At 32.2% G+C, this 23977-nt stretch overlaps 1 protein-coding gene across 3 annotated transcripts in view; it reads right to left on the bottom strand.

Moving 5' to 3' along the window:
• LOC121119416 (osmotic avoidance abnormal protein 3) overlaps positions 1 to 23977 on the bottom strand; it is a 102247-nt gene that overhangs the window by 61710 nt on the left and 16560 nt on the right. The gene's annotated exons all lie outside the window — the stretch shown is intronic.

Here is a 23977-nt window from a genome sequence, read left to right as displayed (position 1 = left end):
ATTTTAGTTTTCTCAATATTTGTCCTAATTGTTTGCTCACAATACTCTCAGATATGGCTCATTTAATTTAAAGTGTATCTTTTTTAATATTTTAAATGATATTAGAGAATGAATTTATCATAAGACTATGATGTAAGAAAAGCATAGGCAATTTATGGGAATAGTTCATTATTTCAAGTACATCTTCCATTTGAGCCTAAGTACTATATATTTTTATAAATAATACATTCAAAATTAAATTTGAGGACTTGTTATGATGTGGTAAGTATAGAACTAAGTACTTGAGTGACATACTTTACTTTCATATTTACGCAGTAGATCGTCTTTTGAAAGAAATGAGACAAAGAAATATTTTTTTATAAGGAGGTCAATTCTTTTCAAATTCTGAGGATAACAATCAAAAATTTGAGCGTTTTTAATAATTTCTTACTTAATAATGAAACTATCTACGGCTTGTCATATGGGCAGTAGAGGGGACAAGCTCTACAATACAAGTGTCACATTAGAAAGCTCCAAACTTTTTATGTGTTATCTTAATTAAAACATTTAACAATTATTCTGTAATATATAAGACCTTATATCGAGGGATGAGTGTGAAATTGTTATAACTACGGGTTTGATACGTTATTAAGTCATCGATAACAACATCGATATTGAAGAGGGTATGTCTATATTGGAATTGGAGTAATTGCATATTTACAGAGTAAGGACCAAAACTTAAGGTAGCGTGCTTAAATTACGAACAACGTGATTTTTATGGAATCGAAAAAAGACACCACTTAAAACCAATTTGCCTGGGAGAGAGGAGAGGGCAGCAATTGAAAGGAATGCGATACCGAAAGGAATCCTCAAAGATGAGGATCTTGTGGCCAAATTAAAAGAAGGCAGGTCTAATAAACTCCTAGCCTATCAAATTTCGAAAGTGCTAAACAAGTTGAATATCAATATTTTGAAAAAATCGACAGCATATTTTAATATATTCCTACCAGGAGCTGTAGCAAGGGCTTTCAGATTTTTAAATTTTAAAAGATTTTACGATAATAAGACTGTCTCATGTCTGAACTGGACTGGTAGGAAAAGACGGAAAGGAAAAAATATTAAATATTTTTCGATATTTAAAAAGTGTTAAAGTCATAGTAAGTAGAAATCTACAAGCCATACAAATTGCAAGACACTTTTATGCAATAATTCTATTGGGAAAACTAAGGAGGAAAGCCTGTGCTCTCTTAAATGTGGTTAAATTGACACGCAACTTCATATTTATTCGTTGTGTGAAATGACGAAAGACTTCAAGCATCTTGCATCTAAGATCCTTGCAAAATTAAATCCTTTTCGGATCTATGGAAGGAGGAAGGTAGGCGGGCATAGCAGGAAATTTATTAGTTTTATTTAAAAAATCAATAATGATTAATAAAAGGGATGGACTCAGGAGGCCTTTAGAGCCTCTAAAATATCGCTTGGCTTTTTACCTCATATCAATTGGATATTTTAATTAAGGGATATGGTTCCTACTGGAAAACCTCATTTTACAAAGCTCTTTAAAAACCAAAAATTTGGTTCAAAGAATTCAGTAGAAGTACAGAATCATCCCAACAAGGAAGTGTGAACGCATCTTTTATTGTTTAAAGCTATCTTATGGCCTATTAATTATTTGTTTTTTCTTCTTTTGTTATATTTAAATATTTTTTTATAAAAATGGCAGAAACATTGCGATGAATAATAAAAAAATAAAAAAAGTTCAAAACAATTTGGGATATTTTTAAATACTATATTTTGCAATATTTTTATTCAAAGTACCATTCTTTACCAGTAATAACAGTTTTGACAGACTGGAAAGCAGATAGCCAGCTTTTGACAATAAAGTCCGTATCAATGGCGTAGCAAACTGTCATGATGGGAGCTCAGAAAGAATCCAAAATTGGAATAAATACGGGACAGACATTCTTCTCCAAGATGCTCTAAATAGCAAATTTCAAGGTGTTGAGGTCAGTGCTGGAGGAAAGCCACATGGAGGCAGGCCATATGGTTGCTGCAGATGTTTTGGTTCTTCTTGGGTGTATGTCTTGTAGGCAGACCAGACGGAGACGCCAACAGTATCTGTAGCCTTCTCAACACTGACACCTCTGAGTAGAAGATCACACATACGTCGCCTTTTTTCTTGTTGCTCCGACATTTTTATACTTAGAGACATACAGGTCCAACCTTTACTATTCCCTCACTTCTATTAGGCGAAATTTTGAGAGGTTAAGAGTAATTTTTTTTTTTACAATTTTCCTATGAGCAATGCTGTAGAACACATAATTCGCACCATGGATGGAAGACATTTTGAATTTGCTTCATTGAAGCACCTGTCTACTTCCTCATGGCGTTCCGGGGCAATTTCGCGCGCAGGAGCGCTGCTTTATGGATCATGTTCTCGTATTGTGTGATCATGGAGAAACTATACTAATTTTTTTCTTCGAACCGACAGCTAATTAAGTGTTCTACAACATTGTCCGTAGGAAAACTGTAAAAAAATTACCCTCAATCTCTCAAAATTTGTATAAGGATATTAAATATGGTAGATAAACCTCAGCCATGTAGCACTCTAGACACTAGATACTCTCTGGCTCATCACGTCATATTAGCTGTTACTATATTTTTTTAATTTTGAGGAGAGAACATTTAAGTATTGAGTAACTATGTATAAATTTCTTCGGTTTTTTTTTTCTATATTATTAAAGCAAAGTTTGTATGTTCATCAACACCTAATAAATATGGGTCATGCCGAGTGGTATCGCCAATAGTATACAAGGTTTAATAATTTGGGACATCAGTTTTCACTCCAATATTATTTTAATGCCAGGGATGTCATGCATATCTTACAGAGATAAATTAATCTATATTAATGAAGCAAAGTTTGACTATCTGTGGATAACTCACTTTTGAGGGGGTACTTAATATAACAGAGCTGAACTGATCTAAGAAATAAAATGAAGCAACGAGCGTGTGTAGCTCAGCGCGTCATATTATAAAGGTAAACAAAAAGGGGGTACATATTTATATTATTAAAGCAAAGTCCATCAACACCTAATAACTCCGAGCGATCCTGGTTACTCCCGCTAGTAAATGATGTATGTAGATCGGATGTTACAAAAATAATGGCAATATGAGTCAAACTCTTCATTATACGTATGTTACGGGAGAATTTTAGTCTGATGCTCGTAAAATTTATGTAACTGCTCCCTGGATATTTTATAAATACACATTAATTGATTTCAAGCAAAAGTTGTTCTTACCGTAGTTGATTAGTCTGCCATTATAATTTATTGCTAATCGACTATTAAAATCAAATTCCGTCTTTAAAAGTTATGTAAGCAAACATTCCAACATTAATTCAAGTCCAATTACTCTCAGATTACATATTGATATAAAATAAATGAAGAGATATATTTATGAGGGATGAAAATAATCTGTTTTAATATAAAGATATATTTACACTAATAAATAACAAACGATCATAATTTACTCAAAAATCAAATTTTATTACTGTTCTATTTATATTAATATACATCTTCAAGATGCATGAAGATATTATAATGATAATAAATGGGCCTGTATGGGAAGTGCACTTGGTCGCAAAGAATAAAAATATCCTCATTACAAGATTATTTATATATATTTTTGGTCAATTATGGTTTTTTCTCTTTTAGGGTGTCGATCGTTAATCTGTAAGACCTTCAAATAAGTCTTCCTAAGCTATGAATATTTTTACAATGAAATTAAGTGTAATTAATTGAATTATGATTAAGCAGAGACGGGGATTGAGACTGTGGGGCACTTCATCGAACGGTCTCTAGAAGCTTTCATGAAGGAGTGGACCAAGCTTGAGGTACGCAAGTGTTTCAAGCCTCGTATTTCCGCAATTATTAGAGCTGAGGGCTCGCATATCCAATAAAAGTTGTGCCAAGAACTATTTTCCTATGATTTTGTTAAATAAATGTCCTCACAAAACCTTTTGTTTCAATTTTACTCTTGAAAGATTGTTAAAAAATATGTGAACCACTGGATAAGACAAACCCTGTATGGATGTTTGTTATATATTTTTGTGAATTGTAAAAACCCTTGGAAAAATAAATAAATTTCCTGAAATTTTGACGTTTTTTTAGTCAAGATACAGTTAATTTATTTAGTTCAAAATATGGGGGTGATGACGCCTATGGTTTAAAAAAAAATCCATCATTGAAACTCCTACTGAAAATACCTTCTTACTAAATAAATTGGCTCTGTTTATAAGAAAGTTTCTACAGAACATTTATTAAAAAAGTTATTTCAAAAATTTCGAAAGGCCTGAAGTTGTTATTGGATTTTCTTCCTTGAAAAAAATTCTTTTAAATTTAAACTTTGTTCTTTTTTAAAGTAAATAGTATTGGAAGGAAAGAGGTTCGAGCCTTTTTTAAACAATTTTATATCCATAATATTTTTAGATATACATAAAATGATGAAAAAAGCTTTCGGTTACCATTTTCCCAATATTTTTGAAAAATGGGCTATCTGATTATGCGTTAACATTGTTATAAACATATATTTTAAATTAAAATAAATATTAATAAGATAAAATTCATCCAATAGAAAAAATATTCAACATACTTGAGGGTATTTTTTTGGAATCTGGAAGACACTTTGGGATTGAGTAAAACCGGGTATTTTAAAATTTCTAATTTTAGCTACTTAGCAACATATCATTTGCTCCTGAATGCACTTTCAAATGTGTTCAATATATATATTTTTTTAAAGACAATTTCTTTGAAGAGGTAAAATTTTCCAAAGAGACTATAAATTTGATCGAATAGGATTTAAAAAAAGAAAAGAAATTAAGTTATGAAACTAAGAAAACGTGGGTTATTTAAAAACTGTTATAAGGTATTCATAGTTCAAATGAACAGTCATTTTTTTAAGGATGTAGTGATTTATTTTTCAACCTTAAAACATATGAACGAAATGAAACCCCTGGTGTATTGTATTGTTATTTTATTTCAACAACTCTCAATAAACTTTCCATGTCAAGATATCATTATTTTTGTACGATTCCGTTATTCAACTTAGTATCGGTATTTGGGAACTTTTCTATACATTTTCGACTCAAAATATGAAACAAAAATGTCGTTGAAGCCAATTCACATGCCCTTACAGTGACGTCCGCCATATTTTTATTTTGGTTGGAGGGAGTTAACTAACTCATAAATTTGATGACATTATCAAAAGAAAAATATTATTCTTGTTATTTACATATATTAATAAAGCTTTCTGTAATCCAATCAGTTATTCTAAAGAAATTGCAACTTATTTATAATTTGCACTCCTGCGGATCTATATTAAAAATCAACTCTTCCTTTTTTCAATCTAAAAGGATGTTCCATTTAAGAGATTGGGGCATTTCATTATGTGGCTAAGAGATACAATTTAACTATTCAATGAGTTGATACAATTTTATTGAATTGAGTGAAACATTTGTTCCTTTGCAAAAAAAAATATTTCTAATTGTCGTGAAAAAGTCTTTCAAAAGTAACATTATTTCAACTTAAGAGCCATCTAACGAGTAAAAAAATGATTTATCATTTCTTTGAAACACGTCACCTGGGTGCACTGTACAGAGTGCTCCCTAATTCATATATCAATGCAGTATAAAGAAAAAGAAATTATAATCAGGAGTGTCCGCAGGGGGTAGGCTGGAGGGGCTTTTGAGGGTTTATTTTCCAAAAATATGGTCATTCGACCAAATTATATAGCAGAGCAAAAATTGTCATTTAAAAAAATAAGCATATAAGATATATATTTAATCCTGCGGACGCCCCAGATTATATATAGGGAGCACCGTATAAAATAAATGAAATCTTGCAAGTGTCTAGTTGAACTCATTAAAAAGGAAAAAAAGTAGGAAGTACGTTTCAAAATACTCATCAAATCATGTTAATTGTTTTCTCAATCCGTTACTATTATCTTTCATTCATTGAGGTAGATTCTTTAACTAATGAGTGAGTAACTATTTGTGAGTGTGCTCATGAAAAATGGAAAGTATCACCAAGGATTTATTAGGACGTTACCTTCTATATTATTATAGCAAAATTTGTCTCTTCGTCGACGCCTGATAACTCCGTGCATTGCCGTGTACTACTGCTTTAGTAATTAATAAAGCAATGGTTGTTTATCTATCTGTATTATGTACATATATTTTTGATCATACAAATAGCAATATTGTCATATAATTGAAATCTTGCAGACATTTAGCATCGAGCGTGCGCGGCATGGTAAAAAAGAAAAGGGAGTATGTCTGTATAGAATTGTATAAAAACGCTATGTAAAAATGATTGAAATCCTGCAGGTGTTTAAATAAACAATTAGGATTCTAGGTTTTACTTAGCCTGCCTATAACCGACCCTGTCGGTATACCGAGCAACACTCATTTAAAGGTATAATACCCAACAACAATAGTGGGAGGGGTTTAGAGGCGCACAATCTGTAATTTAAGATTACTTTTTATGTATAATGATGATGAAGAAAGTGAACTTTTAAAAAAATATTTTTCTACTGTACATTCTCATTAAATATCTGACATTTACAATAAATCTTTTCTTTCAGAATGAAAATTAGCCTTGTATGCTATTGTTATGCTATTTTATAAAGTATTCTATCCATATGTATTGTATATGCTTTTATTCTGAAAATAAAGTAGGGACGACAGGCAACAGTTCAAACACTTTTTGCTTGGAGCTCAGTCAGTTGGAGCTGGTTTGACCACATTTAAAACAAGATGGTTACATATGTCTGCTAAATTTGCCACTTTAAATTTCTGTATTTTTCCAGCATATATGATCACAAAATTTCACAATGCGTTGTTTGTGGCGAAATAAATATACAGAGTGGTTCATTAAAATATGTATACTTTGAATTTTCAACTTCAATAAGATATAATTTATTAAGGAACAATAGAATTTCAACAAAATTAATACTATAAATAGATATGTATCTGAGCTGTCTTAATCATTAATGTAGCCGCCAATAGCGACTATTATGGCTTCCAGGTGGTGGTGGAAGGCCTGTCACCCGGTGCAGATATATTTCTCTGTCATTATGTCCATCTGCTTGCTGATAGTGGTTTGATGCCTCAGTGCTTGGATGACAGGCACTCTAGGCCTTCCCCTCGACATGGAACCAAAAGGTGTACTCAAGGGGATGACATCAGGGCTTTCAGGAGGGGCAAAAATGTCAAAAAAGAGTTCAAAATAACTCAAAGGCCTCATTCATAAGAGTTTTTGCAACGGAGAAGATGGGTTTCTTTTGTTGTTAGTGTCAAAAATGGCCTTTTCGTCCTCAAAAGGTTATTTCCACTTTTTGATAGCTCTCTGAAAAGTCTCGTGTGAAACCCGAGATCTCTTGCAAGGGCTATCATGCAATTTGGGTGGGTTGACCTGGCCTATTTTTCCTAACTCCTCCGGTTCTAGTTTGGCCTTTTTGACGTAGCCCTTCTACTTTTCCAACGTTCTGGACTTTATGACAGTGTAAACAGTAGTCTTGGAGACGCCAGAATGCTTGGAGCGCGGGAAATTTAAATAGGTGGATCACCTTCAAGGGACATTTTCTGATTTTTACAAAAACAAATTAAAATATGTTCATTATTTCTTTTTTTTTTAATAAAACTTATCATAAAAGAGGTGATAAAGAAATGTAACGAAGGGAGACAAAACATTACATATTATAAATTCCTTCCCCTCGGAATAATTCTATAATTTAGCTCACGCAACCTGTGTTTAATATTATAGTTTGTGTATTTAAACATATACAATTCATCTTCTAAAACCCCTCCTGATAACATCGACCATACTTGTGGATAGGAGTCGATCTTTGCACCTTGCTTTGTATATCATGGAGATTGCTTTGGAGAGAATGGAGTCCGCTTTTAAGGAGTGGAGACCTCCAGGTGAAATAGCAAACATCCAGTCTGCGTTCGTTAGTGTTAGACCAAACTCCTCCAGGATAATTTCCTCGACTTTGCTTCTCAATGGAGTTGTCCTATCACACTCATAAAATGCATGTAGTGAGGTCTTCTGCTCTTTGCCGCAAAAAGTACATATTCTATCTTCTTCGTTCTTTTTGGACTTGTTTTGTATAGAGGCAAGAAGTAACGAGTCTGTACCTTAGCCATTTTTGACTCGACTTGGTCAAGTCATACAGGATCTTCATAATGGTGTACCATGTTTGTTTCCCTCTTCTCCAAGGTGTTGGATTCTTCTTTTCATTATCGAGTTCAAATCCGTATTAATTTTGATCTTAATTGATTTGAAGGGAAGAAACTCAAGAGCTATGTAAAATGGAGTGAACGACCATGTTTATTTGGTATTTCCAGCTTCCTCATCGCCAAATCTTGAGGGAAGCAAAAACGTCTGAGGACGATGATCTGTTTTTGATTGCAAGAGTTGACCTCTGGAGGCCATTCCTGTGATACAAAAATTATCATCTACTGTTGATCCTTGTGTTACATTTTTGAGGTTCATCTTGACTGAGAAGAGGAAGCACCTTTTTCATTACGGAATTCCATGACAAAGTCATGTTTGTCCAGAATATATGTTCCTTTTTCCCGGACCCATGAATATTCTTTTTTTGAATTTTTCCCCCGTATCCTAAACAAATTTGTACTTATTTATCTTTGGCCAGAGTTATCCACTTTCCCTAGTCTTCTAAGCCCTCATAAATTTAAAGTTTTCCAGAAAGATTCAGTAATTGTAATCCCAAGTCCTTATTCAGTGATAGTCGTCTGGAGCCTAGTATTAGATATATATAATATTTTCGAGTTCCAAAGAAATCTTTGTATGATGAGGTGTATCTTGTTTTTGATTGGAGAAGAGAATGGGACAGATCTGAGCTATTGAACTCTCCAGAATTGATTGTATTTAGAAGTCCATTACATTGAGAATGTTCTTGCTACCTTAGTGATTGAAAGTGCTTTGGAACCACTTTAGTACAGACTTTGCAGTATGTAGGTACTCCGTCTTGATGGATACAGTAAGACAATTCCAAGTGTTTTACTTGGGACTGTTACACATCCAGATAGACATGTTGATTGACATTACTATGACCGAGGTTGAATTTTGTTCCTTTAACACGCTGTGTTTGTTCACAAGAATGTCCTCGATACTCTAACCCTGCAACCAGTCGTTTTGGCTCCTATAAGCCAATCTTCTCGTCAGTCAAAACGATTGAAACGTGCGTACAAGAATTGAGAAAATTTCCGAAGAACCTTCAGAAGCTGGGTAAGCCTCTTGGCTATTGTGTCCTCGCTGAAATATAATTATATCAACGGATAGCCAAAAAAAAATCAATAATTAAAATAATATAATTTACAGTAAAATCCTTCAAAATCAGTTTTTATCCAATATCTCGTAGAAAACTTGACAAAAATTGACATAAAATTTTATTTTCACAATAATCTGCATTATACTAAACAATTGAAAAAAGTAAATTTTTTGATTTTAGCCTTTTTGATGTTCAAGAAAATGTGTCTGTTGTTGCAACTTCCCCTGTCTTCCCTATATTTAATGTCTATTTAAGGGAATTTTGAAATATTTATTTGTCAGGATAATAAGCCTTGAGGTAAGTAGTATATTATTGCATTAAGCGTTGATTTAAAAAAATAAAATTCAATACAAATATTTTAAATTTTGTCAACGTTAGAGTCTAACTAGATATACATATATATATTTTTTAAACTGATCATTTTCTTCTAAAAAATAGGTTGAAAGTCTTATAAATGACGTTTCCTACATAGTGTTGATGATTTTAAAATATGCACACCGAGTGTATAAAAAGTACTGAGACTTGCCTTTAAGTAGTCATTAAAATTCTCATAGTTGATCTCAATTTGCCACCAAATGGAGTAATCAGGGATCATTCATAAGTTATTAACATCACTGAAGACGGAGTTCTTTTTGACGTTGGGAATTTTTATTCGTCGCTTTTGACACCGTTTTTCTCTTTCAGATTGAAAATATGTAAAATTTGTCGAATTTCAGTGTACAATAATTCACAACTGAACCCTTCAAGCTCACTACTGTACAAGTCATCTTATTAGATTAGCTGTGAGCATTTTTATTATACACTCACACCTTTACAAGGCCTTATCGTATGATTCGATGTGACCAATAATGAACAAGATATATTTAATTTTAAAAAAGGGGCGGGAAATACAAAATTACTTTTTCCCAAGCCAAATATATTATTGGATAATTGATGCTATAAAGTCATGTATTAAAAGAATTTTGACCATTCTATAGATATCGAGTGTATGAATAAATACCTTAAATTAAGTATAAACGTTAATCAATTTATCTCATCTTTTAGTTGTACTTTTTAGAAGAACAGATTACTCATATACTCGTACTTAATCACTACAATAATTTAAAAGTGATACTATTCTTATATTTTTAAATGTCAACTACTATGAAGAAAAGCTCCACATATGTTATTTGATATGAATAAATACTATTGAAACTCGAATGATCATTTCGAAAAGTGCAAATCTTCACCATTAGTCATTTTTCATGATTTTTTTTTTTTTTTGCTATTTGAAGCATATTTATTAAACCTACATAAGTACACCAATTTGAGCTCTGTACCTGAATATGATCCAAAGATTAGGTTTTAACGTTTTCTCTTACCTTGATTTCCCAAAATTGAAATACAATATACTAATCTTTGTACTAAATTAGATCAAAATTGCTTTATAACTTTATAACTTAGTCCTAGTGACCAACAAACAAACAAAGGTAAAAACAATCCTCTGTTCAACTTCGATGGCGGAGGTAAATATAGACAATAAATAATATGAACAGCACACGACTAGGGATGTATTGGTCCCGAAATTTTGACGTTATGTACAATTTCGTCCTAAATTTGAAGTACACTTCCAAATAGGACGAAAAAAAAGTAACATAGAACATTATCCTCACTGGCGGATTCCCTTCGATTAAGAACAACTGGTCTAAAAAGGAACAGAAAAAGGTACAAACTCAGTTGGTAGTTAGCCAATATTCCCCAACTATGTTATTATTATGTGGTTAATTATTAGGAATTGTTCCTTGCTGGGCATTGATTAAATTCGAGTTCAACTGATCAACAAGCAGAGCACTCATCAGTAGAGATGTATGAAATATGTCCTAGAAAGCCGGAGACCCTTTTTCTAGTTAGCAATCTGAACAGGTTTTGTTATATTTTTCATAGCTGTTATCATTTTTATTTAAATATGTAAGACAGAACATCTGATTATAGAACAATGAATAGTACTTTTGTTCGGGAGTTGTAAGTGTTAATCCTTTTTGGACTCGGAGAATAATTTAACTTCGACATTGGACTCATTCCTACGTTTATGTTATTACTACATTAGGGGTGGGATTTATGTGTATTTCCTTCCTCTCATAGCTATTTGCAGCTGATCTAAAACAATGATATGAGAGCTAAGCTGCTTTCCTACAAACATTCTTCAACTTTTCAGGATTACCACGTTCATTTTCGGGGATTTTTTTTACTTTTACATATGAACTGGTCATATTTTGAGAATTGCTGCCTATGTAATACAGTGTAAAATGTTAGGGGCAAAATGCCGTAATATACTTACGTCATACATATCTAATGATGAAAAAGTAAGCATAATAGGTAGTGATGGGAATATGGTGTATTTTTTAGCTCGCCCGCTTTTTTGGAATTGGTAATCTGAAGAATACACTTTCTATTTCTCAGCTGCTGTCGTTATTATTTAACTCCTGAGTAGTGAAATTCCTTTTTACTACATTTAATTATATTCAGAACCCGATTGAACATTCGTGTGTACTCATAAAAGATGAAGAGTACCCTTTGGAATTTGTAGTGCAGTTATAAGTATAAGTCCTGGTTGGACTCATTGTATAATTGAAGATCGACATCGGAGTCATTCTTGCCAACGTCCTTGTTTATTACCTTCCCCCCCCCCTCCTTCCACGTCACAGATAAATATAGGAGATCTAATGAAACTTCATAACAGCTAAACTATTCTCCTCCAAAACATTCTTGTAATTATCAGGGTTACCATTTTGATTTTTGTTTTCTTTTCTTTTTTAGCATGTCCAAAATACATACAAAATTTTCATCAATAATAATAGGACTAACGGACTATATAATTATAAATCACTTGTTAAAATAACTATATTTGAATTATTTTACAATTGAAATACCATCATTAAAGAGTTGAAAAATATAGATTAGTTATATTTTTTTACGTTACCTCACTCAAACAAAAAGATACTGTGTATTTTGTTCTTGGCTGTCAATGTCTCTACTTTTTTTTCCTAATATCAGTTGATTGGGCGAATCAGAATTAGTTCTTGATAAGCTAGGAACTGTTCACAACAATAATTAAATAATAATTGCATAGTTGTGAAGAATTGTTTAACCAACAACTGATTACGAGACTTTTTTGGTTCTTCGGATGACAGGTTGTATGATACAATAAAGGTAACAACGTGTGCTAACCTATATTGAACTTCGTTACCAACTGTTGATGTTTCCCTCATTTCGTGATAATGCTCTACTGCACTTTTAACCTATACATTTCGCAAAACTTTGAGTGCTTGTCAAATTATTGTTGGTGCAAACTTTGCTCATTACCCTCCCGCCCCCAGGTCAATAAAAAAAAAGGTCCAATAAAAGTTATTTAATCTCTCAAAATCAATAAATGCTAGAGTAGGTTTATCCAGGGTATAAGAAATTAAAGTCTATTAAGAATTTTTCTGCCTTATACAAACAAAAAATAAAGTCCTTAAAATTTTAATAATTATTTTTTTACCTACATGTTGGTGTTGCTATAAATCTTTCCCCCTTTTTTATAAGGAGATAGAGTATGTTTGCCCGGCGTTGTCCGTGACACTAAGAAATTAAAATTAATTCTGGACTCATCTTCTTTTTTTAAAGGAAATTTTTAAGAGGGTCAAATAAATATTCAAGTTAAACTATCGTAGGTTCATCTTTCATATTATTGTCCAAAATCCTTTCTCCTATTTTCTCTTCTTCTTTTTTCTTGCAAGGATACATACATACCAAGATGCAGATGGAATCATTTTTTAAACTTTACGTCCTTTAGTTTTTATTTTATATGAAATAGTCGTTTATTAGTTAATAAAATTCATTCTTAGAAAATGCGATTTATAGCTCTTTGTGGCCTTGAAGGCCAAAAAGTTGTGAGCAGAGTTGTTTCTTAAGCCTTCAAAACCTACATTAAAAATTTCAGGAAAATCCATTCATTTATTTGGGCGTAATTACGTGATTCATGTTATTACAAGTGTGTATAGTGTACAGGGAGATATTTTAAATCCGGAAAATTTAAGTATAATGAATATTACAATTTATTTCCCAAAATTAATTCAGCAATTCACAAATATTTTTCTCTTACATGTAGGGATACATAGGCCATCACTCAGACCAAACAGCTCTTGATTCAACCAGGGTCACCAACCTGGTCCTGGAACTGAATAGGCCTGATGAATAAATCCTTATCTATTTAGACCACTGCCTCGAGACTGGAAGCCCGCAAGTAGTCCACAGTGCATGCTTATTGGACTCTGTCTCGAAGACAGGCACACATAGTAGTCCAAGGGGTTCCGATCCGGATAGCTAGGAAGCTACATCTCCTTTGTCCAAAAGGTCTTTAAAATGTTGGTTTTTCCGGAATAAACCTGGTTCCAATTAATCGATTTAGACATACAACACTAAATTAAATTTTTTATAGAACACCCTAACACCTGTTAACATCAATTCAAGATATCTAGCATCATTACCTATGGAATTATTTGCGTCCTTGAGCGTGCACCTGGCACAGAGACATGCAATAATGGCCGCCCGGCGTACGTAGTCGGAGGAGATCTCAAGGATTTTTTTATACAGTTTTGTCAGCTGAATCTGATGAGTAACCTTTCATAAACATAGATTTAAGATTTGCCAATATATTGATGTTTAAGCTAGTTCCAGTTTAAAAATTTTCATTCAAAATATATTTTGATACTTTCATTTAAGAAAGCTTTGTTGTTAAAAATTGATTTTTAAGACGTATTTATATTGATTATATTTTATAAACAGACGCCACAATTATGTTACAAAGTTATACAAATATTTAGATAAAGAAATTATGTTCCGTTAGTAAAAAAAAAAACATATCTGGCTATCTATTCTATTTCTTTATTTAATCGCGATTAATCATTATGAAAACATTTTTAAATTCAAAGTGTTTACAACATTTATGATTTCAATCAATGAAAATGATTATGACGATTTTTATTTTTACATAGGGTTTTTTAGCTTTGTTTTTTTAGTAAGACAAATAATAACAAAATACTTGCTTTTTTCCAAGCTCAATTAAGCAGATTATAAATATTTTTGTTTATTTATTTATTTTACTTCTTTGAAGTCTTGAACATGATGTATAAACATTGATTTGAAGGGTTAAGTAAAATACAGGATGATGTATAAAAGTGTATGTATTTATACAAGGTTGATCATATCTAGGGGTGCACGTTTTATTAATTTGAATCTTCCCATTGGTGCAAAATCACGGACATTTATTTATAAACAGAGTAAGCTGAGACGGTTGGAAAGAGCAATTAAGATTCCAAAGTTTCTCAAGGCCAACAAAAATTTAGGCAAAGTTTGCTCTTTTCTTATGAAAAAAAAAACATTGTTGATGCCACTGTGAATAAGCAGAACAACCGCCAAATCACAATCAATAATCCAGAAAATGTCTCAGTGAGACATGTCTTGAGGATAAAAAATCCAGTGGCCACCACATGCGAAGTCTGTCATCCCATTTATGTAGAGAGGGAGTAGAGACTCAATACAGATGCTTACATTTAACTTCTAGATAAGAAAGTGCTACATTGAGCCAGAGAAAAGTTCGAGGAGAACTTTTATTCACTCAACAGAGCTCTGTGTCATCGCGCCGTTAAGACCCAGGCCTTCCTGAGAGACATCTTTCCGGACATTTAGAATCTCAACATGTGGCTGCCCTCCTCTCCAGCTACAACCCCCTTGGACTACTCCATCTAGGTGTGTCTGGAGGACACTCATAGGAGTATCCAGTCTCTAGAAGCTTTCATGAAGAAGGAGTGGACCAAGCTTGAGGTATGCAAGGGTTTCAGGCCTCGTATTTTCGCAATTATTAGAGATGAGGGCTCACATATCCAATAAAAGTTGTACGAATCACTATTTTCAGATGATTTTGCTAAATAAATGTCCTTACAAAAACTTATCGTTTAAATTTTACTCTATCTAATATAAGGCTCTTTCACACAATGTATGTATATCGTAAAATATTGATATTCTCATATTTGAAGTGAGTGTTGTCACAATGCAAATATTTTCGTATCGGTACCAGTATAAAAACCGGTAATGGTATTACGGTACGTTTTATACTAAAATATTAAGTAAAATATGTCGTTAAGGACAATTCACATGTACTTACAGGGATATCTCCAGGGTTTTGTTTGGAGTGAAGGTGCTAGATCATACATTTTTGGATTTTTTATAAGATAACCAATTCATCAATTGATTTAATTTTTTTTCCAAGGGGTTTAAGTTTGAACAAGCTATCTATATTTTTTTTTAAATGAGCTACATAAGGTTGTGCCAAAGAGGTGGCATAGATAGCTTGCGCACCCCGTGCCATAAGTTGGGAAATAAGCTTGATTTGAATTTCAGCTGTTAACAGTTATGTGACAGATAAGCTACAGAGAAAGAGCAGAGTTGAAAAAGAGAGGATGACTGTCTTAACGAGTCCGTCATCCCAATAGGAAAAATATTTTTGTCCTTCTTTTTTGGATATTTTTCTTCCCAATCATTTAATCAATAAAATAATTCCACGGATTTAAAAAACAAAACAATGAATAGAGTTAACAAAGTTGAATAGTTCAAACTTGTCCTTCAAACCCAAGGACATCCCAACCCAATCTTCTTTATAACAACTAAAACCTTATATCCGAGCTTTATATTGAAATAGACATCTGCCTCACGCTGGCAAACTGTCATACAAAAATAAATTGTCGCTTCTATGATTTTAGCCTTCAAATTTGTACATTTTGACGTGTAGATAAAAGCTTTATAGCAAAGAAGCGAAACGCGACTGTTAGCTTGAGGAAGTACATGGTCGTGGAGTTATCTTTTTTCCCCACACAAGATATCACTTTTTATTATACCACATATTACGTCACTATATCATTTTCCCGTATGTCGTATCTAACTTGTAGTATTTACTTTGTTTATTCAGTTAATAGTTGGTTATGCAGTAACATTCAAGTATAGTCGACGCTCCTAGTGGACACAAAAGTGTCAGTACGTCACTACCTTGTATGAATATTGATCACGTAGTGCTTCGTTTCGCTTAATTGTTTTAGAGATTTAGTGTATACTTAAGAAACTCTAAGGAAAATGGAAACGAGACATTTGAAATAATGCCCTCATTCACACAACCTCAATCAAAAAATACAAAAACCAGAAACATTTTTAGTATGATAATACATATTTATGGCATACAAAATGGCTGATTTAAAACCACAACGTTTTAAATGGGAACTACCCACCCCGTCATAAATGTCTCAAAAAATTCCACAAGAGCGTGTAGTGAAGACTTACATGTTGTTAAATGTTTTACCTCAAGTCAATTAATTATAATTTATTACTGCGCAATGTCCTTTATTTGTCATAGTATTAATACAAATCTTGAGAACCCGGTAGAATGGCGTTATACAATTGATGGCGTCATAACACTGATTACGTTACGTGGCAAGAAGATTAAAAAAACTTATTTCAAGGTAAGTTAAAATCTTGTGTGATCTGAAATATTATTATTATTTCGCAAATATTGTTAAACAGTGGAATTTAATGATTGAATTCTTAAAATAAGTATTATTTGAATGCTAAATTACTTGAGGTGTATTGGTCCTTAGTATGAAAATTCAAATCGGTACTTCCTGTATTTTATCAGACCTTTGTGTGACCTGTTCATTTTAAAAGTTCCAAAATTGAAAGCACCCTCTATAAGCCATTATTTTCTCTAATTTATAAGTCAATAATATCAAATGGGGTATGAACGTTGTCTACTTACTAGTAGTGTGTGTACGTTGCCGAATATAGTGACGCCATCTTGGATTTATTATTGAGTATTGCCTATTACGTCCTTACCATTATTTTTCTTACAAATTTCCATTAAAAAAAAACAAGACAAATGTCCACAAAATCAGTTGGAAAATAGCCAATTCACCTCTTCAACTACGGAATAATTATTCAATAATTGAAAGGAGTTATTGAACCAATCAACGTTCAGAACACTGATAAGAGGACAAGAAGCAAAAAGATCGAGACAAGCATCAAATATATTGTAATTTCTTTGGTCAGTTAGGTAACAACGTGATAGAAGTTACAACTTATTTATTTACTAGCAATAGTAGAAGCGCCGACGAATAGACAAAATTTGCTTTATCACTCTTGAAAATAACTCCCAAACAAATCTTCAAATACACTTTTTGTTTTTCATGAGCAAACTTACGCGTGGTTACTCAATACTTAGATGTTCACTCCTCAAGATTAAAGGAATAATGATGTCAGCCTGAGAAAATAAAAAAAAGATTGTTCAGGTTTCCAACAGCAACAGAACTCATGCTGTACAAAATGCATCGGATTTATAACACTAAATATTCATACTACCATTATTATTTTTTTTAATATGACACACTGAGGGCTCGTTGTTGAACTTCACATCATCGTTTTTTATTTTATATAATACTAGGAATAGTACTTAGCAAATTTTTCTTTAATTTGATTAAGAAGAAAATTCCTGAAAAAATCTTAGGTGTTGCTCTCCATTTTTTATGAGCACAATCACACGTTGCAGTTACTCAATACTTGGACGTTCTCTCCTCAATATTAAAAATATAATAAATACAATTTGAGAAGAAAAAAATGAACATGATTTGATGAGCCAGGGAGTACTTTAGCTCGTTGCTAAACGTCTTCTAATGCAACAAGATTACTTTTTCTAAAATTTCTAGACAAAGAACTTCGCTTTTCTTTTTAAGAAGGAGTTGAGCTAAACACCTGCAAGATTTATTTCATTTTATACAGTGTCTCCATGGTAAATTGAAATACAAGGTTAGACCATAACGCGTGTTCGGCGGATGTTTGACTTCTACCACGCTTTTTAATATTGACGTCATTGTGTATGAGTGGTTGCGTGTTTTGTCAAAATCTGTTTTTCTTGCCCAGTAATCTATACGATACATTAAATTAAAAATTATAGCAATAGTGACGTCACAGCCTATGAGTGGTTGTGTTTTTGTGAAAATCTGATGGTCTTGTTCAGCAGTCCGTACGATACATCAAATTGAAAATTCTAGAAAGCCCGATTACATTATGGTCTTAGCTTTTATTTCTATTAACTTCGAGTGCTCCCCTATATATGATAATGTTTTTTTTTACTGTATTGATATAAAACAGGTTGACCAAACTACGACCCACGGCCCAAATCCGGCCATCGACATCAGTTCATCTGACATGTGAGGGTACTTGAATTTGCTTTATAAAACACGAAATTTTGTGATAAAATTTAAATTTGAATATGTTGTTGGGAAAACTAGAAGATATTAATTGCTATATGCCTTACATTTACGATTGTTGTAGTGTATTTTATGCGTATTACCTTTTAAATAACTATGATGTATCTTTGTTTTGTTCTATGCATTTCAAGAAATATATATTCAGTGCACATTTAACACCTGTAGGAGCTACATTCCTTTTCTCCATCTCCGTTTGGGTATCCCACAATTAAGCATCTTTCCCATTCTTTCATTTTCAGATCCTGTTTCCTTCACTCTTCCTTATTGGCTGCTATAAAAGTGAAAAGTGGAAGCCGAGTATTGCGTTTTTAAAGAAGAATGGAGAGTAAAGTATTTATTTGTGGAAACAAAAGGCGATAAAGCTGGTTGCTTAATATGTAGCAAAAGTGTTGCAGTTTTGAAAGAGTACAATCTTTGTCATCACAATGAAGCAGAAATATTTACCAAAAGTTTTCTGCAACATTACACTCGGAGAATTATGAGTCCATGAAATGCAGTTTAAAAACTAAAACAAACTTCTCCAAGAGAAAGTTTGATGAAAATGAATCTATCACTGTTATAAGTTACAAACAGAATGATTAATTAGCCTACGCTCGTCATTTTTTCATTTATTAGGCCTGCTGTAAAAAAAGTGTGGCGTCCCCTGGTATATATTATACGTCAGGAGGATATATACATGCAGATATTCGTATATATAGACAAACTTTGCTTTATTTATAAAGGGTACTTACTCTCTTTCTATTTTTCAATACGATGTGTGCTGTAGCTACACACGCTCGTTGTTAAAAATGAGTTCTCCTCAGACAATCATTCCAAGAAACTTTGTTTGATTAGGTTAGATCAAGCCAACAGTTAGTTGGTCAAAGAAGTGATTTTTGGGGGGTGACAGGGGGGACATCTTTGATATAGACCAGTAAGTCAAATAAAACGGAACGTGGATATTTTTTCTGTAAAGCAGTGGTAGAATCTTCATTCCTCCTATTTTATTTCTGTGTTCGAGTAAGACATCTATTGTGGATGCTGGAGAATATAATTACCAATAATTTCAACATAAATCTTAAGACGTCAGACTGGCTCATTGCTCTTAAATTGAGAGGAGAGAACGATTTTAAAGTCGAAGCAATAGTTGCAAAGACACTCACGAATTTTTACACTTGTAAAACAAAAAAGACTCCTCTTCCTGCAGAACACAAAACAAAACAATCGCAAGGTCTATTGAAACAATGGACCTTTAAACCAGACAAATTTTATATTTTAATTTATCAAGGGGATCCTTTTAATAACTTTGGAATTTTTGATGCTTTTTTAAATAACTTGAGAAAACTCTGTTTCTATTGATTTTTTTTTATGTAATTTAAATTATTGATCTTTAGTGGGAATTTTGTACATGTGAACGAATAATAATCTTTAAATTGCACATGCCTTATTGAACTCGAGAAATAAAACTTGTATATTGCACTTGCACAGGAAGTATATAGGTTAGATATTTTTGAGTGTTTTTTTTTTTTTTTTTTAAGAATAGTTCCTTGTACAGAGGGTTAAAATATAAAGGGAATTAAGAAGACAAAAATACTTAATAATTAAGTAAAGGATTATAAAATAACACGAACATCTATAGATCACGCGACATGACTTGTCTTTTGACCTTTTAATACGCAATTACGTCATATCTGCACTGGGAAATATGTTTTATATAATATGTATATTATTTAATTTAGTAAATGTCTTGCAGCTTTGAATGATCATAACCCTAATCAACAATATGCTCTCCTTTTTTGTGCATGACGAATAAATTATGCTACTTTAGTCAAATTAACAGTATATAATCATTATTTATGGACGGTAACTATATCAATTTTCTTCAAAATCAATCAATATTAATTAATAAAAAAAATATATACATTCCACTTTAGTCATGTAATCAATAAAATCATTCTTTTCCAATAAACAATGATTAATTAATTATTATATTGACTTGATTTACCGACCTTTTTACATATTTATAAAAACCTACAAATTCTATAGTTTTTTAATAATCATTTATTGCAAGTACCCCTCAGAAAATAATCGTTTCGGCATACTCGCAAAATTCATACATAGTTACGAAAATCGGTTGTCTTTTCCGCAAGTCTAAAAAAAAAAAAGAAACCGTAATTTACATAGTAACCCAGACGACATGAATAATGTTTAAAAAAAGATGTGCATAGCTGTCATGACGTTTCACTTGATCGGTTCAAAGCAGCTGTGAAGAGGTGGAGATAGAAATAAACAAAAAATAGGCAAGAATTATTCCGCTTTAGATCTTCAATCCTGCTCTGAGTCCAGTAAGGACTTATAATTATAACTTTGCAACAAATCTTCAGGATTACTCTCTGTCTTTTACGCAAATGTTCATTATTTATAATGAATTTTAATCTCCAGGTCTTAACCAGGTATCGATTACGAGGGACTCAGTGTCGACTTTTTTTGGTCTCAGATAAAGTGTTCCAGCCTTGTTTTGGGTTTCGGTTTGAAACCCAAACCGAGGGGTTTTGATTGTTACTAGACTGAACTAATTGAGCCTTATAAAGAAGTTTAGTCTGAACTGGTTTCAAAAAAAAGTTTGGTCTAGATCAGTGCCAAAGAAATATTTGGTATGGATCGGTTTTACGATAAAAATCTTTCTGCAACAGTTGTATTTAAAATTCGGTGTAGACCAAATCTAATTATGAATTGTTAATGACGTCATGTGTGTTTCAAAAAGGGAAACATCGCCAACCAATAACGTCTTATGAAGTTAAATATATTGTATAAATCCTATTTCTACAACTCATCAATCAGGATAGGATCTGTCTATATATTCAGAATGAAAAAATTGGTACACGATTTGAAACGATGAAATTTCGGTCTACGGTCTGAGAATGCGATCCGGACCGAAATATTGGTACAAATATGTATAGATAATATTTCTCTTAACACCGAACCAGAAAAAAATATATTGAACTTTATCTCAAGACTAGTCTAGACACAAGGTTTTTACTCAGGGTAAATTATATTCCGAAAAAGTAAAAATTTACTAGTCATAATAATTTCTTTCCTAAAATCGACTTATATAATAAGACTTTACTAAGATACTGAATTTGGGAAATGGAGGTAAATCCGTTAAAAAAACTTGGTTTAAATAGACTATATAAATGTTAAAAATATGACATTTTACGAGTGTCAGACTTTTTGCAGTGGCTTCCTGTTATCACTATTCTTGAAGAGAGAATATCTAAGTACAAAGTAATCACTAGTTCATGAAAGAGGAAGAGTAACACTGAGGATTTGTTGTGGAGTTATAACTGGTAGTCCTTCTTGGACTCGGAGTAGAATTTAAGGATCTAAAAGTGTTGTAATTTCTGTCTATTTTCTTGCTAGATACGTTGTGGGATTTGAGTTTATTTCTTTTCTCTGATAGCTGCTCGAAGCAACATCGAATGAAACGCCATGTCAGCTAAGCTGCTCTTCTCCAAAACTTTCTTTAAACTGTCAGGATGATCATGTAAATTTTCGCTCTCTTTTTTTTTTTTTTTTCAATATATTGTTTCTTATAATTTATTAACATAATATATATTTAAAAAACGAGATATGATGAGAATTTACTGGACTGTAGGGGAGTCAGGATAGTTCTAAGCACCAAATTATGCGAAATCCGCAGTGTTTGTACTTGTAAGCTTCTAGAAATTACAAAACAAGCTATTTTTAGATGATATAAGTGTATTGCATTTACGTATTTCAACATATGTGCCTTGTTCCAAAAACAACAAATCATATTGACAAAAGATATAATGTGTACTTAGGTATGAATTGTTACTCCAACTATTTTTGAATAACCGTTTTCAACACTTTTATAGGCAGCATGCTCAAACAATAGAAAGGAAAAATGTGAATACGTATATTGATACAATACAAAATTTTAGATGCACGTTTGACACTATACAGGGAGCCCCCGCAGTGAAGTCAAGTCTCACTTGTCGGTCCTTAAGGAAGGTAAAATCTATCTGTAGGGATTTCATGGAAGTTGTTTTTTCTTCCTTTTTTTTATTTATCCTGTAGTATAACAGAATAAATTATATAACTAAGTAGGAATCCAATATGTTCATTATAATGAAATCATGAATATTTTTGGCAAGACATTTACCATAGGCCGGTTTCTTTTTCATCTTTTTCTCCAATTTTGATTACGGCTAGTTCGGAAAAGTTTGGATTTGGTAAGGAAATAACCTATGCAAAATTTCATAACCCAACTAAGTCATCTTTAGGTAGTACATCTAGGTCAAAGTTTGGAAGGAGACAATAGTTCTTTACTTTTTGTCAATCCAGATTAGAATACAGCAACAATCATTATTTTTTATTTATTAATTATAATAGACATTACTCTAACCTATAAAAAAGATTAATAACGTTTTTTTCTAAAGCTACCCTATGAAGCAAAAAGAGGGATTAACATAAGAAAAATTTGATCTTTTCTAAACGTAAATATAAAAAAAAATTCTGAACTTTTTTCCCATTTTTTTGTTCAATAAGACAACTTTTAAGAAAACTTTTTTTTTATACTTTTTATATTTTAAAAAATTGTCTATCAAAATTACTTTATACAAAATAATTAAAAATGTATTCTTAGTAACTATAATCTATATTCACTAAGTAAAGAGTTTTTGCCATATTTTATAATTTGATCGAGATGTGTGACCTAAAGATGACCTTGTAGGACAATGCAATTCAGTATAACTAATCTTCATACCATGTGACAACTTTTCCGTAACACCCAGAATCAAAATTTGAAAAAAGTTAATCCACTCTGCAATGTCCTTAATACATATATCTTATTCAGCTTAATAAACCATCTACATTTTTAGGGAAAAGTCAAAGGACGAATGGGATCGATCCTAAGATGAACTCGGCCGAATAAATACGTACCGATATAACACTAACCAGAGGTGAACCAAGTAGGATTTTTAAAAAAAATTACTCCTCCTAATGAGGACTTACGTGGTTCTTTTTTATAACCCACACTCTCTTGACGGGCATATTTTCGACCTTTTTTAAAAAGGCAAAAAAAATATTTTCAAGTCCCCATTCTTAGGATATTTATCAATAGATATTTCTGTACGGACAATAATCTTTTATTTAATTTTTAAAGATTTTCTAATGGCTTTTTTTTGAAAGAATTTGATTGTATGAGTGTTTTTTTTTGTTTTTTTAAATAAAAATATCAATCCTTATTGTATTTTTTGAAATTTGTGTCCCCTGGTCCCTATAACATCCTTTACTCCATCTTGGTATATTATTCTGGT

Source organism: Lepeophtheirus salmonis, chromosome 6 (genome assembly GCF_016086655.4).
Source record: "Lepeophtheirus salmonis chromosome 6, UVic_Lsal_1.4, whole genome shotgun sequence".
NCBI classification, from domain to species: domain Eukaryota; kingdom Metazoa; phylum Arthropoda; class Copepoda; order Siphonostomatoida; family Caligidae; genus Lepeophtheirus; species Lepeophtheirus salmonis.
This window is presented reverse-complemented; position numbering and strand designations above follow the sequence as displayed.